Source organism: Macaca nemestrina, chromosome 2, assembly GCF_043159975.1.
Source record: "Macaca nemestrina isolate mMacNem1 chromosome 2, mMacNem.hap1, whole genome shotgun sequence".
NCBI lineage: Eukaryota > Metazoa > Chordata > Mammalia > Primates > Cercopithecidae > Macaca > Macaca nemestrina.
In genome coordinates this window covers 132877303-132894747 of record NC_092126.1, presented here as the reverse complement: position 1 = coordinate 132894747, position 17445 = coordinate 132877303, and the positions used below count along the sequence as shown (strand labels likewise).

At 43.6% G+C, this 17445-nt stretch overlaps 1 protein-coding gene across 5 annotated transcripts in view; it reads left to right on the top strand.

Moving 5' to 3' along the window:
* The window catches only part of LOC105483959 (FERM domain containing 4B), a 364588-nt gene that overhangs the window by 197084 nt on the left and 150059 nt on the right, over positions 1–17445 (top strand). Inside the window, exon 1 of one of the 5 annotated variants that reach the window (XM_071092072.1) lies at positions 13631–13853. The exons of the other annotated variants lie outside the window; for them this stretch is intronic. The gene's annotated coding sequence lies outside the window, so the exon portion shown is untranslated. Of the gene's footprint in view, positions 1–13630; positions 13854–17445 lie in introns of those variants that run through there. 5 annotated transcript variants of the gene reach the window in all.

Below are 17445 nucleotides of genomic sequence, written 5' to 3'. Positions count from 1 at the left end.
GACACCCACCCTCACTGTCTCCCCAACAAAACTGTGTAGTCACTACTTTATCCTCAAAAACCTGGCACAGAATAGGCGCTCAAAAAATAGTCATTCGCTGGAAAGCCAACAAAACAATGAATGAAGCCAGCAAAATGGACCATGTTCACGATTTGATGGAAATTGGATATTTTATTATGTAATCAGAAGAAAGAATCATAAAATAGAGTAATTGCCAATTACAGGGAAAAAACAGTCCAGATTGTCCCCTATGTTATTAAAGCTTAATTAATACCTTACTCCTGTGCTGCAGAAGAGGTACCTATGAATTTCTGTAGCAACTAACCAGAACTCAAATTGGCTGTAACACAGAGACCATTGTAATGGAAAAAAACTGAAAGTTCTACAAGGATTTCTAATTCTCAACCAAAATATTCATGGAAATCTGGGGGTGATCTGGCTCATTTGACTTTTTCAGGTTCATATCTTTTTTCTCCACGTCCCATCCCTGTCTGCACCATGGGATTCCCTTTTCTTGTTTAAGCAAATCATTTCTCTTTGATGAAACTCTTCCTTGCACCAGTGCACTAAAGCCTTCAGGACTCTGACAGTAGTTGGAATAGTTCACAAGCCAGAAAAACCAGAGCTTTTATCTCCAGGACTGTTGCCGAATTCTCCAATTTTTTTAAAAGTGTGTATTTTTTTCATTGACTACAGCAGTCTAATAAAAGGCTTCAGGGACTGGCAGGCTGAGCCATCGAGGCAGCCAAGACCATAACGATGGAGTACTGCAGATTCCCAAAAGCATCCCTGGTTTGGGAGAGCTGCATTCAGCTTACAATTCTAGTTTAATGTGATGGAAAGGCTTCCCACTGTAAAAGGCACAAGATGAAGCATCGCATACAGGAACTGGCTTATATCTTAGTTTGATATTTTTAAACTTTGCTTTTTGGTGAATGCTCTTGTTAAGGACCAGGAGATGGTTTGAGGCGATAGAAAAAAGGAGTTCCTGGCTGGGCACCGTGGATAATGCCTGTAATCCCAGCACTTTGGGAGGCCAAGGCGGGAGGATTGTTGGAGCCCAGGAGTTTGAGAATAGCCTGGGCAAAATTGCAAGACCCCATCTCTACAAAAAAAAAAAGTAGCCAAGTGTGGTGGTGCACACCTGTAGTCCTAGCTACTGGGGAAGCTGAAGTAGGAAGATCATTTGAGCTCAGGAGTTCAAGGCTGCAGTGAGTCATGATCGCACCACTGCACTCCAGCCTGGGCAATGGAGTGAGACCCTGTCTCAAAATAAATAAAAAGAAAAGAAAGAAAGGAACAGCTATCAGGAGTCTTGTCTCATTTACCTTTGTGACCACAAGGGAGGAAGAAGCCCCTGGGGAGTCAGACAGGTATGATACCTGATCTTGACCTCCCTCTAAGTAGCCGGTGACTTCAGGCAAGCCATGTGCCCTCTCTGAGTAGCTGCTTCTTTGAGCCTCAGTGACCTCATCTGTAAAATGGGGGTATGACATTTCTGGCACATTGAGACTCCTTGTAAAGTTCAAAAGAGGAAATAGAGGTGAAAGCACTAAAAATTTAAGGCACTCCAGACAGGCGAGGTGATGATGGAACATTCAGACTAGGTTTGTTTTTGTTGTTGTTGTTGTTTTTTTCAGACTAGGTTTGTATGTGGCCAGACCTGCCTGCTCCCTTCTCTTCTGCAAGGTCCAGGGACAGAGTGGAACCTGCTCACCACCTGCCCGGCACCTGAACATGGCCTTTGGGAGCATTCATCCTGAAGGAGTCTGTATCAATTGCTTGGTGTTTGTTTGTTTTTTTCTGAGATGGAGTCTCACTGTCACCCAGACTGGAGTGCAATGGCGTGATCTTGGCTCACTACAACCTCCGGCCTCCTGGGTCCAAGCAGTTCTCTGCCTCAGCCTCCCAAGTAGCTGGGATTACAGGCGCCAGCCACCGCACCTGGCTAAGTTTTGTATTTTTAGTAGAACCAGGGTTTCATCATCTTGACCAGGCTAGTCTTGAACCCCTGACCTCTTGATCCACCCACCTTGGCCTCCCAAAGTGCTGGGATTACAGGCATGAGCTACCACGCCCAGCCAATTGCTTGATTTTTATTAGTGAAAAGTATAATATTATTAACAATTATTAATATTACCATTTATAGAGTGTGTACACTGCCAAATATTTTATATATCTTATCTCATGTGAGCCACCCAGCCCTGGGAAGTGAGTGTGCTCTGAGTTTCTCCATTTTCAGACAAGAAAACCAAGGGTCAAGAGAAGTGAGGTAAGCGATACAAGGTCATACAGGTGGTATAGAGCAGAGCTGGGATTTCAGTCCAAGTCTGTGCTCTTGACCCTCACACTTCTTAAATAATACACCATACTTTAAAAAGTAATAGTATGGAATGCTAACAGTGCACTAGGCAAAATTATCTCCATTTCACAGCTGCTACTCAGACAGGATACATGGCTTGCCTAAAGTCACCAGCTTTAGTTAGAGGGCGGGCCAGGATCAGATATCATACCTGTCTGACTCCCCGGGGACTGCTCCCAAGCACAGCCCTGTGCCGAGGGGCTGAGTGGCCAGCTGCATCCAGTGTTATCCCCTGCCTAAAGCAAGAGTGATCGAAATTTCAAATTCTGGAATTTAATGACTCCTCAATGAGTTTGCATAATCCCCTGTCCAGGCCACTCTTACCAGAAGCACCAACGCTTTTTTAAGTGACCCCACTCCACCCTCCCCACCCTTCAGAAATACTATTCAAGAGCAAGTCTAAGAAACAGCTTTGAGATAGGGACACAGGGGAAAATATTTGGTTCCCTGGATACAGCCTTGAGTGTTGGGTGAGATTTCCTCTCACAAGACACGTCCCTTCTGATGGAGGCAGAACGGAACTGAGATTAGAACAGAGCAGAACAGAAGTGGGAGAAACTTGCCGACAGAGCATAATGACATGTGCTCAAATCTGCTTGTGAATGAAAAAGCTGGAAACGTCTTCCACCGGTGCTTTAAGGTCATGGCAGCCTCCTTCAGCAGGGAAAAGATTCCAGAAAGATAGCAGCAACACAACTGGGAGGCATCTAGCAATTAAGTGGCAAAAGAGGCCGGGCATGGTGGCTCACACCTGTAATCCCAGCACTTTGGGAGGCTGAGGCAGGAGGATCACTTAAGCCCAGGAGTTCAAAACCAGACTGGGCAACATAGTGAGACCCTGTCTCTATTGTAAAATACATAGATAATTTAAAAAAAAAAAAACAACAACAAGGCAGCCGGGCACGGTGGCTCACGCCTTTAATCCCAGAACTGTGGGAGGCTGAGGCGGGTGGATCACGAGGTCAGAAGTTCAAGACCAGCCTGACCAAGATGGTGAAACGTTGTCTCTACTAAAAATACAAAAATTAGCCAGGTATATTTCCGTGCGCCTGTAATCCCAGCTACTCAGGAGGCTAAGACAGGAGAATCGCTTGAAACCAGGAGGCAGAGGTTGCAGTGAGCTGAGATCGCCCCATTGCACTCCAGCCTGGGTGACAGAGTGAGACTCCATCTCAAAAAAAAAAAAAAAAAAGGCAAAAGAATCAAAACATAATGTTATATACCTTGAATATATACAATATTTAAAAAAAAAAAAAAAGACAAAGGAGTCACTCAGCTTCAAAGAAGAAATTGGTAGAAAACTCAGAAGTGGAGCAGGAGATGGAAATGAAGGAAGATTGACTCATTCGTTCATTCCACAAATATTTATTGAGCCCCAGGAGGAGCTAGGCACTATCTTAGGGGCTAGGAAAACACCAGGAAATGAAACAAATCTCCGCATTTTTGGAACTTACATTCCAGTGGCAAAAGAGCTGGAAAGGCAAATGACATGGAGGATCTGATATTAGAGTTGCCATCCAAGGTCAGGAGACCTTCATCAATGAGCTATGCACTGCGGATTTCTTGAAGTATAATAATAAATTTATTTTTAACTAATCCCAGCACTTTGGGAGGCCAAGACGGGCGGATCACGAGGTCAGGAGATCGAGACCATCCTGGCTAACACAGCGAAACCCCGTCTCTACTAAAAATCACAAAAAAAAAAAAACTAGCTGGGCGTGGTGGCGGGCGCCTGTAGTCCCAGCTACTCGGGAGGCTGAGGCAGGTGAACCCGGGAGGTGGAGCTTGCAGTGAGCCGAGATCCAGCCACTGCACTCCAGCCTGGGCGACAGAGTGAGACTCCATCTCAAAAAATAATAATAATAATAATAATAATAAATTTATTTTTAACTTTTAGGTTCAGGGGGTACATGTGAAGATTTGTTACACAGGTAAACTCGTGTCACGGGGGTTTATTGTACAGATTATTTCATCAGCCAAGTATTAAGCCCAGTACCCAATAATAAATTATAACAAATTCCAGCACTTTGGGAGGCTGAGGCAGGCAGATCACCTGAGGTCAGGAGTTCGAGACCAGCCTGGCCAACATAGTGAAACCCCCGTCTCTACTGAAAATACAAAAAAAAATTAGCTGGGCGGTGGCGGGCGCCTATAATCCCAGCTACTTGGGAGGCTGAGGCAGGAGAATCGCTTGAACCTGGGAGGCGGAGGTTGCAGCAAGCCAAGATCATACCATTGCACTCCAGCCCAGGCAAAAGTGTGAGACTCCTTCTAAAAAAAAAAAAAAAAAAAGCTGGGCATAGTGGTGCATGCCTGTAGTCCCAGCCAACTTGAGGGCTGAGGTAGAAGAATTGCTTGAATCTGGGAGGCAGAAGTTACAGTGAGCAGAGACTGTGCTATTCCACTCCAGCCTGGGTGACAGAGTGAGACTCTGTCTCAAAACATAAAAATAAAAATAAAAAAATAAATTGTAACAGTCACCTTTATGCTGGTCTCTGTTTGCCAAGTTCTGTGCACAACAACCCTGGAAGGTATTAGTAAATCTATTTTAGAGATTCAAAATAGTAAGTCCTACTAAAGTTAAGCAAGCTGGGCTTCGAACACAATTCTCTCTAAACCTGAAGCCTCTGTTCATCTTTATCACGTGGTCTTTCAGTGGCCTCCACATCCTGAGTGTTCTGACTATCACTTTCTCCACTGGCATGCTGGTAAATGTTTCTCAGCTGTTACCGGAAAGTGGTCCTGATCCAGAGCCCAAGAGAGGGTTCTTAGATCTCAGGCAGGAAAGAATTTATGATGAGTCCATAGAGTAAAGTGAAAGCAAGTTTATTAGAGAAGTAAAGAAACAAAAGAATGGCTACTCCATAGGCAGAGTAGCACCGAGAGCTGCTAGATGGTTATTTTTATGATTATTTCTTGATCATATGCTAAACAAGGGTGGATTATTCATGAATTTTCCAGGAAATGGGCAGGCGGTTCCCAGAAATGAGGGTTCTTTCCCTTTTTAGATGATATAGTGTAACTTCTGGACGTTGCCATGGCATTTGTAAACTGTCATGGTGCTGGTGAGAATGTTTTAAAGTATGCTATTGCATTATAATTAGCGTATAATGAGCAGTGAGGACTACCAGAGGTCTTTTTTCACCTTCTTGGTTTTGGTGGGTTTTGGCTGGCTTCTTTGCTGCGTCCTGTTTTATCAGCTGAGTCTTTATGACCTGTATCTCGTGATACCAGCCCTGCTGACCTCCTATCTCATCCTGTGACTAAGAATGCCTGACCTCCTGCGAATGCAGCCCAGTAGGTCTCAGCCTTATTTTACCCAGGTCCTATTCAAGATGGAGTCACTCCAGTGCAAACACCTCTGACACAACCAGCTCTGGGGAAAAAAAGGACACTGATTTGCAGCACTTGACATTTTCTGTGGTATAAATACTCTCACCTTGACTGACTTACTGATCTGGGAAGAGATGAGCAGTAGCATATTATTAAATGGTATTACTGCCATGCAGGTACAATAACCACAAGAGCAAAGGTCATAGTAAATGTAGTAAAACAATTGGAAAGTGAAGAGTTTTTTTACCTTTGCTTTTAATGCAATTTATTTCATTGTAAGTTCGTGTACTTTAATATTGGTTGTACCTAACAACCAGCTTGAAAATGGGACAGTGGACTTTTGTGAGTGGCCAAGAGCCGACTCTCCACCACCATTCTGTCTCTCAAAAGATCTTTCCCCCTAGTTGTATTCCCTGGTGCTTGCCAAGAAATGTGGTTTTTTTGTTTTGTTTTTTTACTCCTTTTTCATATTTCTGTGTTCTCCTGACCTGTGGCTTCCAGTTTTGTTTTTTTTTAATCTTTGAATCCCACATTGGCTTCAAAAAATGTCTGCATTGCATTTGAAAACACAGCCTGCATTAGGCGTCAAGGAAGTTTCATAACGAAATAATAGAATCCTGTAAGTTGAGAGGAAATATTTCTTCTGTGATGGTGAAACAAATCCTGGATGTTAAGATTAAGAATTTTTCTGTATGTCCCAAATGAGTTTGACATTTCTGTTTTTACAATTTGGTGATGCTTTTCTAAAACCCTTACCCAAATACGATGTTTCTACCAACAAATCAGAGAGAGGCTAGGACTCTGGACCTCATACAATCCGTTTGTCTTAATTATAAACTCCCTAAGGAGGGCTTATATCAGCCTCTACCTATACACGAGTCACAAAAAATAAAGAGACTTGGAAAGCATAAATCAGAGACATTCTAACAGGGTTGATGAAAAATTGAAACATGGAAACTCTGACAGTAAGCATGTACTCCAAAATTAATGTAAAGTCGATTCTGATTTTCTCATTAATTTTTGCTAATTCTTAGGTTCTCAGGACTAAGTATGTGATTTGTTTGCTTTGTGAGTGGCTTCCATTGAGCCCAGGATTTCCAAATGTATTATACCATGAATAGACAATACCTAGAATATCTTTAAATTACAAGTACTGCAGTTAATTTTCAGTATCTCTTCACACAAGTTACACTTGAGACTTTTAAGTTTTTGAAAGACACAGTACTTTTCTGCACCTTCCTACAGGTTGTTTTTCACGGGAAAAGAGAAAACTGACAGTTGGCAAAGCAAAAAGTTTCCAGACCACAGGGTGTCTGCTACTTGCATAATCACTGAAGCCAAAATTTCCATTTTCTACAAGGCGACTGGAGCACTTTCATTTCTGGTTAACCTGAACTGCAGATGAAAATGAAAATCCCCCCGCCCCCAACCCACAGGCTGTGCTCTCAGCTTTTCTTGGTTCCATTTTTGTGACTTTTCCTGTTTACAGTATCTGTGCCCTCTCATTTTTTTTTTATTTTTTATTTTTGACTCATTGATACTGTACCATGACGTCTAAAAATACAGCCTAACAACTGGTTTTAAGCAACGAGGCTGTTTCTTTTGGGAGAGGAACAGCAGAAATATCCTGCATGTTTTTATGAAAATAAACATTTGACAGTCTGTTCTTGGTGCCTAATAGGAGTTTCTAATTGGAAAAGCACAGTCAGAATGTAAAGAGAATCTTGCTTTTCACTGCAGTTTCTTCCATGTAGATATATGCCCTGATTTTTCCCTCTCATGTTGTTTGTTGAGCACCTTTTTGAGCTTGGCCCAGTGCCTTATAAACTGTGGGACCTCAGACAAGTTATTCTCAACCTCCTGGAATCTGAGATTGTGGAAACTATCTGCTTCACAGGGTAGGTTTGGGAGCTCAATGGAGAAAATGTATGTAAAAGCCGATGACATAGACAAAGCCATCAACACATATTAACTTGCATTTTATGTAGGTAAGAACAAAGGTATCCTTGCCCAAGACATGACTGGTCACAATCAAATAAGGTGTTAGAGTTTACCACCTTCCTTCCCCAGCTTTGGACATATGGACAGCTAAAAATGGTGGTTGTAATTTAGTCTGTTGATTATCACTAGAAAAATGAGATTAAATGAATCCCCAGCTATTAGGTTTTTGGGTCTCTCCAGGGTTTAACTGGTGGGTTGATTGTCAGCTTAAATATGACAGCTTAATGTCTTAATAATGTAGAAGAGGCTGGCCATGGTGGCTCATGCCTATAATCCCAGCACTATGGGAGGCTGAGGCGGGAGGATCTCTTGAGCCCAGGAGTTCAAGACTAGCCTAGGCAACATAGTGAGACCCTGTCTCTACAAAAAAAAAAAAAAAAATCATTAGCCAGGTGTGATGGTGTGCACCTGTAGTTCCATTTACTTGGGAGGCTGAGGTGGGAGGATTGCTTGAGCCCAGGAGGCTGAAGCTACAGTGAGCTATGGTCATACCACTGTACTCCAGCCTGGGTGATAGAGAGAGAGACCTTGTCTTAAATAATAATAATCTAGGAAAACTTTTTTCTTGGGAAAAATAAGCACTTAAGCAAATTAAAATAACCATTTCTGGAGAACAGGATGGCACTCAATAGCTTAGACATTATTTCCTCTAATAATAGTACTCACGGCACGAGGGTAAGGCTAAACTGGTAATACATGTCAAGCACTTAGCACAGACCCTAACACCTAACCTATACTCAATAAATGGTGTATTACTGATGATACAATTATCATCCGTACTTCTAAGGTAGAGTTTATAAGTTCAACCTACCTTAATACAAGAGGCAAACCCAAATGAGACTGATTTTGTATCCTTTCCATTTCATAGGGACAGAAACTGAGATTTAGAGAGACCATGATATTCTCTTAGATAAATAGCAGGGCTGGGACACAAACCCAAACCTCCCGACTCTAAATCCTGTGCATGTCTCATTGACACCAGGCTGGTGTCTCCTGGTGGCCTTCAGCTCCAGGCTTAATAAGTTGCTTTGCTTCTTTATTTTTCTTTCTTCCTTTAAAACCTGGCTTTTCTTTTCACCAGACTTATGAGATCAGGCTAGAATCTGATAAGGGATTGTCATTTATGAGAATGCCCTCCCCAGGGAATGTCTGCCCGAAGCTGGCTGGAATTGCTTGCCAGGTTGGCATTAGAGCTGCAACAATGGCTGTCCATTGACTGGCCAGCCTTTCTTGTTTACTTTCTCCCAAACTCTGTCAGGCAGAAAGGAGCATGCAGTTAAATGTTTAGAAAACACCAGCAGCCCTCCAGTCTCTACTGGGAGCCACTTGATCAAGAGCAGTGGTCCAATATAAGTTCACTCCATCTTCTTTCTTTCTTTCTTTCTTTCTTTCTTTCTTTCTTTCTTTCTTTCTTTCTTTCTTTCTTTCTTTCTTTCTTTCTTTCTTTCTTTCTTTCTTTCTTTCTTTCCTTCCTTCCTTCCTTCCTTCCTTCCTTCCTTCCTTCCTTCCTTCCTTTCTTTCTTTCTCTTCCTTCCTTCCTTCTTTCCTTCCTTCCTTCTTTCTCTCCCTTCCCTTCCCTTGCCTTCCCTTCCCGTTCCTCCCCTCCCCTCCCCTCCCCTCCCCTCCCCTCCCCTCCCCTCCCCTCCCCTTCCCTTCCCTTTCAGTGTCTCACTGTTGCCCAGACTGGAGTACAGTGGCAGAGTCATGGCTCACTGCAACTTGAAACGCCTGGGCTCAAGTGATCTTCCTGCCTCAGCCTCTCAAGTAGATAGGATGACAGGTACACACCAGGCTAATTTTTTGTAGAGACAGGGTCTCACTCTGTTGCCCAGGCTGATCTCAAACTCCTGGGCTCAGGCAATCTCCCCCGCCTCAGCCTTCCAAAACATTAGTTTTACAGGAGGGAACCACCGCACCTGGCCTTCTCCATCAGTTTCCTCATTTCTTGTGCTTCCTGGGTAAAGAGAAGTGAGTTTTGCACATGCTTAGAACTCAATTCTATTGCCAGTTTATCTACTTCAGAGCCCTTATTACCTGAAAATATCGTATTTGTTTAATTTTTTTTTTTTTTTTTTTTTTTGGAGACGGAGTCTCGCTCTGTCGCCCAGGCTGGAGTGCAGTGGCCGGATCTCAGCTCGCTGCAAGCTCCGCCTCCCGGGTTCACGCCATTCTCCTGCCTCAGCCTCCCGAGTAGCTGGGACTACAGGCGCCCGCCACCTCGCCCAGCTAGTTTTTTGTATTTTTTTTTTAGTAGAGACGGGGTTTCACCGTGTTAGCCAGGATGGTCTCGATCTCCTGACCTTGTGATCCACCTGTCTCGGCCTCCCAAAGTGCTGGGATTACAAGCTTGAGCCATCGCGCCCGGCCGTATTTGTTTAATTGTTAATAGTTTCTTTTCTTCGCCTCACCTCTAAAGCAGTTGTTCTTAAAGAGATGATTTTGCACCCGGAGGGACATTTGGCAAGGTCTGGAGACATATGGGGGAGGATCTACTGACATTTAGTGGGTAGAGGTCAGGGGTGCTATTTAGCACCCTATAGTGCCCAGGACTATGCTCCACGATAATGAGTTATCTGGCTGCAAATACCAATGAGGTTGAGAACTGTAGGACAAGCTCCAGAGATAATGCCCTTTCAGTCTTATCAGCTGGTGTATATTAGTACCAAGAACAGGGCTTGCACTTAGAGAGTGCTCAGCACATATTGGTTAAGTGAATGAATAAACACATAATCCAGAGCTTTTCCACACTGAATTAATTACATGTGTGCTAGGCTACATCTTAAGCCCAGAGTAATATGGAGTCAGGTCCAGGAGGCCACACAGCTGACAAATATCGCCCTATACCCTGAGTGTTCACATAAGCATGACAGAGCCATGGAAGCATCCCAGCAAGTGAAGATTAATTCCATCCTGACTGCCCAAGGAAGATCAATAGCAAACATAGACACCATTTTTAGCAGCTGCCCATATTTCATCAGCGTGGGGCCAGGAAGTGTAGCCAAGGGATGGTGATTGTAAAACCTTGCTCCTCTTCTGGCCTTGCTTTGAGACAGTGGCCTGAACCAGCCAACTCTGGTTTGGTGAGTCTAGATCAAGCTCTTCAGAGCAGTGTTAGGCTTTGCAATCAAGGTGATATATTAAGTGCCTAAGCTACATGTGATTTAATATGTAGGATGTATGAGATAGGAAACACTTTGTACAGAAGCAATATAGCCCTTAAGAGCATGGATTCTGGAGTCAGAACACCTAGGTTTACATCCTACTCTGCCTCTTCCTGGCCCTATTACCTCGTAGGATGGGTCAGCCATGTACCTTTTCTGAGCCTCAATGTTCTCATCCATAAAATGAAGGTAGTAATGGAATCCACCTTACAGAGTTGTTATGAAAATTCATTTAAAAGGCATATATATATATATATATAGAGAGAGAGAGAGAGAGTTGTTTGGTTTTTTTTGTTGTTGGTTTTGGTTTTTTTTCCTGTTTGTTTTTGTTTTTGAGACTGAGTGTTGCTCTGTCACCCAGGCTGGAGTGCAGTGGCACGACCTCGGCTCACTGCAACCTCCACCCCCTTGGTTCAAGGAATTCTCCTGCCTCAGCCTCCCAAGTAGCTGGGATTACAGGCATGTGCTACCGCACCCAGCTAATTCTTTTGTATTTTTAGTAGAGATGGGGTTTCACCATGTTGGCCAGGCTGGTCTCAAATTCCTGACCTCAGGTGATCCGCCCACCTCGGCCTTCCAAAGTGCTGGGATTACAGGCGTGAGCCACCATGCCTGGCCATAACGGCCCTTGTGTATGAATGAAAGGATTTGGGATAGTTATCAGGCACACAGTCAGCAGCTATTATTTTTGTTTGCGTTTCTCTTAAGGCACAGTACTCAACTATTCAATTTCAGCTTTGCCAAACTGAATTCTCCTCTTCTTTGTCATTCCTCCCCTCTTCCCTCATTCAGTTTCCTTTTCTCCTTTGCTTCTTTTACACTGTCTGCTTTTCCTCCTCCCTCATTGTCTTTTTCCTTCTCCACTTCCAGTGAACCTTCAAGAGATGCACAGGAGTCCTACTTTGGTATGACTGATGGAACCTGAGATTCTACCCAACTTTATCACTCTATGACCAGGCACCACTTAACCTCTCTGCACTTCAGTTCAGTCATCTATGAAATCCAAACAGAAATCTCATGCCCGTAACCCCAGCACTTTGAGAGGCCTACATGGGAAAATTGCTTGAGTCCAGGGGTTCAAGACCAGCCTGGGCAATAAAGCAAGACCCCATCTCTACAAAAAAAAAAAAAAAATAGAAAAAGTTAGCCAGGCATGGTGGCACATGCCTGTGGTCCCAGCTACTCAGGAGGCTGAGGTGGGAGGACTGCTTGAGCCCAGGAGGTCGAGGCCGCAGTGAGTCATGTTCATTCCACTGTACTCCAGCCTGGGCAACAAAGCAAGACCCCATCTCAAAAAAAAAAAAAAAAAAGAGAAATCTAAACAATGACTCTCCCTGGTAGGGTTGTTGGCAGCATGAAAGAAGTCACTGCACATGTGAAGCACTCCATACTCGTGTGACATGTAGTAAGTGTTTGCTAGAAGCTAGTAGAATCATTTATTGACACTTAAAAAAGAAGTCTCCAGTGATTGCACATTGGGAGGGTAGGCACTGTCTTGAAAGAACTTGAGGGAAAATCACAGCTGACTCCATTTGGAGACATCTGTGTCAGTCTAGGCCATTCTCTGAACGGGAGTGTCAATAGCTCATATTCAGTCAACACCCAGAGATGATATAAAGGGGCCCTGTTCAGTTAGAGTTGACATCATTAGGATGAAATATAAAACTCCATCCACTCAATAGATCCCAAAGTAAGAACGTCCTAGATACATCCTTCTCCCGCTCTCCAGTTCCTCCAGAATATCTCATCTGATGAGGAGTTTAATAACACACCTTGTTCTCTGGGTGGAAAGAGTGTTTTTTATGTGAGTTTTTCTGGGCCAGGGCTTGGGAGTTGCCTGGAACATCCTCACTTTGGATTGTGCTCTGTCCGTTTAAATCATTTGTGAGCCAGATGCAGTGGCTGACAGCTGTAACCCCAGCACTCTGGGAAGCCAAGGCAGGAGGACTACTTGAGCCTAGGGGTTGAAGACAAGCCTGGGCAACATAGTGAGATCCCCATCTGTACAAAAAATTAGCTAGGTGTGGTAGCACTTGCCTATAGTCCCAGCTATTCGGGAGGCTGAAGTGGGAGGATCACTTGAATTGGGGAAGTCAAGACTGCAGTGAGTCGTGGTCCTGCCACTGTACTCCAGCCTGGGTGACAGAATGAGACCCTGTGTGGAAAAAAAAAAAAATCATTTGTGAATGTATTTCAGTGTTAGCTGTGTCTGGGTTCTGAACAGTTAAGACGTTTCTTAACTCAGCATATATTTATATACCATAGTCTCATCATGTGCCAGGCACTGTTCTAGGCCCTGCAGAGACAGTGGTGAACAAAGCAATCAAGCTCTTAGTTTTGGACCATTGTAGGGCTCAATTGGAAGTACGAAACCTACTTAGATAGCTGGGTTTTCACCCTTCCAGATGGCAGATTTCACTCTAGAAGGTGACCGCACAGCAAATCCTGAGGAGGCATTTTTATGAAGCAGGCCCTTTCTCACTAGGCTTTCGAAAAGGTCAAAAGGAACGAGAGAGAGAAGAAAAAATTTTTAAAAAGCTTGCTGCTTCCTTACCAATTTCATGTTTCTGCTCCAAAGAACAACTAAAGCAAAACCAAAGTAGGCTGGGATTTTGGTCTTTTTGTGTAGCTATTTCCTGTTGCCTTTTAAGCTGACCCCAGTTGTTATGAATGGTTCCATACTGCCCTGTCTTGAATTGCCTTTTGGTTTCTTACCAACCCACTCTCCTCTCTCATCTCCTAAACCAGGCAGTGGGATTGGGGGCCAGGTTGGGGGAGTGTTCTCATATAGACTTGAACCCCATCATGGGCTGCCACATCAGGTCCCTCCTTGAAACCAGAGTTCTGGCTTATAGCCAATTCTCACTTCCCTTCTGATCTTCCTCATTTAACCACTGACCAGATGGACAAAGTCTTTCCATCAGTAATCAGCACTTGCACTCTGAGGACTGACTATTATCAGCTGGGGAGCAAACACAGGCCAGCTGGAGACCGAGGTGGGAGTTTTTATCCAACACATGTAATTGCCTTCGAATTCCTGGGGTTCAATGAGGGGAGAAGGTAGTGGGAAGGGGATCCAGTCAGAGTGGATGTGAAGAGAAGCTTTCCAAAGAGATCGTTTTTTAAATATGTTTTTTATTTCATCTGAAGCGTTGCTACTATTAGCTGCCACTAGATAGGGGTCAATTCTGAAACTATTCTGATAGTCTCAGGGGGTTCAGAAATGATCCTGTATTTGTAAATATCATCATTGTGCTCTACATACAGCTCTCTTCAAATATAACTCCTGTTTTCTTTTTTTGTTTTTTGTTTTTTGTGGTTTTTGTCTTTAGAGACAGGATCTTGCTGCATTTCCCAAGCTAGTCTTGAACTGCTGCTGGGCTCCAGTGATCCTCCTGCCTCAGCTTCCCGAGTAGCTGGGACTACAGGCACACACCACAATGCCCGGTTAATTTGTTAATTTTTTGTAGAGATGCGTTCTTACTGTGTTGCCCAGGCAGGTCTCAAACTCCTGGGCTCCAATAATGCTCCCGCCTCAGCCTCCCAAGTTGCCGAGATTACAAGCGTGAGCCAACACACCTGGCGCAGGTCAGGTTTTAAGATACATTTAAAATTCCCAGTTGGGATTTTATTTTTTTCTGTTCGTTGTTATAATTTAAAAAGAAATTTCAATTGACATGTTGGGGAAAAAGTACATTTGAATAATATGGTATTTATTATGTGAGTAACCTTGTTCAGGTCGCTTACACTCTGGCCTGGGAGTCAGAGTCCTGAGTTTTAAGCCCAGGTCTGGCATTAACTAGCTGTGTGGCTTTGGGCACATCCATTCCTTAGTTTCCTCATGTTTCAAATAAGCAGTGGTTCATAGATACCTTCTAAGATGCTTTCTATTTATCAGTTCCGCAGTTCTAACTACTTCTATTCAAATTATTTTTTTCTGGAAGTCAAGTGAGTTTTCATGCCTGCTTCATGATTCTTTGTTTTTGTACCCACTCATCTGATCCATGGAAAATGGGCTGCGTGGGAAGTTTTCTCACCATTTGTCACTTTACAGTGTGTGTGTAGTACCATCTGTATTGCTAAGTGGTTGAGCGCTTTGGGCTTTGAATTTGGGTCTGGTTCTGCCACTTATGAATCTTGTTGTTTATTATTTCTCTAACATCCGTTGGCGTGCTAAGAGCACCCACCTCATGTAAGCATCATGAGAACTGATTATGTAAAGTGCTTAGTGCAATACCTGGAATATAGAAAGTGCCTGTGAGTGGTATTTCTGGTGTAATTAAAGCGCCTCGCTGGGTGCCAGGCACGCAGAAGACACCCAGAAACCAGTGGTTCCTTCTCTTTCTTTATTTCCCCTATAGCAGCTCTGGAGCATTTTTCTGCCGTATGCTTGTTAAGTGACGTGTTAACTTTACCTGTATTTATCTTCTTTAAAATGGGTCAGTAATATTCCTCCCGTTAAAAATGTGTGTTTTTTTAAATGGGAAAATATATAGATTACAGAAAAGCGTAGCTGTTGGTTTTCAAACAAATGGGGACTACAGTAATTGTGGGCCTCAGAAGTGGCTGATTTTATTCTCAGAGTTTCAGATTAAATGCTGTCAGGACTTTTCTTATGAGGTTCAGAAAGGTCAAGTAACTTCTCTAAGGTAACACAGCTAGTAAGAGATAAACTACGATTTCGATCCAGAGTGTAACTGCATTAGAACTCCTGTGCGAGTTACATCACTTCTCAGGCCTTCATTTCCTGGTGGTTAAAATGAGGATGCCCCCTTGATAAGTTTGTGTAGAGGTTGAAATTCTATACATTAATGAGTGTTAAATGTCAAGCACTTTGCCTGGCCCACAGCAGGGTTTCTGTTTGTGTTGGTTGTGTCTCTTCGCTGGCGCCACTTAAATCAAGGTTTGCTCACTCAGATGACAGGACTCAGTCCCAGAGCCTGGCTGGTCGTACATACATTTGGGTGAACCAGAGACCACAAACCTCATCAGAATAAGGAACTACTCTGCCCTGCTTTGGCCAAATGTTGCCATGGAGGAAATCAAGCCCAGAATTTCCAGGTCTTACCATTTGTCAAAAGAAGTTGTCAATCTGGATTTTTTAATTATGTGGCATTACCTGATTTCTAATATTACCAACTAATATTTATTCATAAGCACCGTTGTGATGAACCTATCAGCAGAGCCATCTTTCCACAGAGGAAAGAGCTCGGTGAATATTGAACACCATGTGTGCTGTGTGGACATGTAACCCTGGTGTTTTTCTCTCTAGTTCATCTGTGCTCCCCTCTCCAGCCTGCCCTGTGTGGTGTTCCACCAAACCCTCAGGTGTTTGTTCATGCCCCTCCCCAGATGTCAGCCTCTCTTGGTTAGTGTATTGTCATCAATGGGAGCCTCAGTGATTATGAGTAGATGACCTTCTCATATTGATGACATCATTTGGAGAGTCTATGCTTTGGAACCCTTTTGCTTTGGTTTTGACACAGAAACTTGTGGAGTCTTATGAAGATGCTTTTAGTTGCAAGAAGCAGAATCCGGCTGGGCACTATGGCTCACATCTGTAATCCCAACACTTCGGAAGTCCAAGGCGGGCAGGTCGCTTGAGCCCAGGAGTTCCTGACCAGCATAGGCAAGATAGTGAGACCCCGTCTCTGCAAAGAAAATATAAAAATTAGCCAGGCATGATGGCCTGTACCCATAGTCCCAGCTACTTGGGAGGTGGAGGCAGGAGGATCACTTGAGCCCAGGAGGTCGAGGCTGAAGTGAGCCATGTTTGTGCCACTGCATTCCAGCCTGGGTGACAGAGTGAGACTGTCTCAAAAATAAATAAATAAAGCAGAATCTTCCCTCTTAGCTTAAGAGAGGGAAAGAAAAGGACTCTAAGTGACTGAAAAACATTAGGAACCCTGACAACAAGTCTCTTAAGCTTTTCTTCTTAGGTCACATGATTTCTCTTGCCTCCTTTTTTTTTTTTTTTTTTTTTTTTTTTTTTTTGAGATTGAGTCTTGCTCTGTCACCCAGGCTGGAGTGCAGCGGGGGCACAATCTTGGCTCACTGCAATCTCCATCTCCTGGGTTCAAGCAATTCTCCTGCCTCAGCCTCCCAAGTATCTGGGATTACAGACGCACACCACTATACCCAGCTAATTTTTGTATTTTTTAGTAGAGACAAGCTTTCGCTGTGTTGGTCAGGCTGGTTTCGAACTTCTGACCTCAAGTGATCCTCCTGTCTTGGCCTCCCAAAGTGCTGGGATTACAGGCGCTAGCCACCATGCCCAACTCTCTTGCCTCCTTCTAGCTATTTGTCTCCCTCATTGTTTCTGCAGTTGGCTTTCCTTTTCTCCATACACACACAAACAATGGCTGCCCATAAACACCCAAGTTTTTAATCCTCTCAGACCCAATTCCAGATTCCCTGAACTGAGGTTCTGATTAGCCCAGCTTGAGTCAAGTATCTATCCCTTGCCCAATCAACTGAGGCCAAAGGGGCAGGACCAAGTAAAACCTAGCCACCAACGCCCAAGTTTGTCATGAAATGGTTAGGTGCATCAAAAAGATATCTACAATTGAATAGTCTAGAATAAAAATT